The sequence below is a fragment of the Marmota marmota genome, unplaced genomic scaffold (assembly GCF_001458135.2).
Source record: "Marmota marmota marmota unplaced genomic scaffold, marMar, whole genome shotgun sequence".
NCBI lineage: Eukaryota > Metazoa > Chordata > Mammalia > Rodentia > Sciuridae > Marmota > Marmota marmota.
In genome coordinates this window covers 857,743-858,531 of record NW_026000172.1, presented here as the reverse complement: position 1 = coordinate 858,531, position 789 = coordinate 857,743, and the positions used below count along the sequence as shown (strand labels likewise).

Genomic DNA, 789 nt, shown 5'->3' with positions numbered 1-789 from the left:
CCCCCAAAGTGGTGCTGGACAACTGGACTGTGGTGTGACAGAGGGGTTTCGACCTGCCTCACACCATATGTAAAGATCAGCTCAAGAGTGGGGGCGCATAGCTCTGTGGTAGAGGGCATGCATACCACATGAAAGGTCCTGGGCTCTGTCACCAACATGAAAGAAAAATCAACTCAAAATGAATGAAGATTCAGGTCTAAAAACTAAAACTGTACAAGTCCCAGAAGAAAATAGCAGAAAATGTTAACGATTTTGGAGTAGCCATTAATTTCTTAGATATAACACCAAAAGCACATGTAAAAAAACAGGGGCTGGGGTTGTGGCTCAGCGGTAGAGCGCTAGCCTGGCATGCACGAGGCCCTGAGTTCGATCCTCAGCACCAATAAAAATAAACAAAATAAAGGTATTGTGTACAACTAAAAAATAAGTATTAAAAATAATTAAAAATAGAAAAGCACATATAAAAAAAAACCCAGAAAAATTAGGTGTCTCTCACTAAAGGATACCAACAACTAAGTAAAAAGACAATCCACAGACTCATAGAAAATATACAAATCCTATGTCAGACAAGGATCTAATGTCCAGAATATATAAAGAACTCTCACAATTCAACAATTAAAAGACAAATAACCCAGTTAAAGAATGAACTAAGGATTTGAACTGACATGTCTGTAAAGAAGACAGACAAATGTCCTGTAAGTACTCAAAGATGCTCAACATTATTGGTTACTGGGGAAATGCAAATCAAAACCACAGTGAGATACCACCTCACACCCATGAAGATGGCTA

At 38.5% G+C, this 789-nt stretch overlaps 1 non-coding gene across 1 annotated transcript; it reads left to right on the top strand.

Annotated features, from left to right (window-relative positions):
- The first annotated feature begins 310 nt into the window (after nt 1-310).
- Trnaa-ggc lies at nt 311-385 on the top strand. Its single transcript has one exon. It is a non-coding gene; the product is annotated as a tRNA-Ala (tRNA).
- Nucleotides 386-789: the final 404 nt, after the last annotated feature.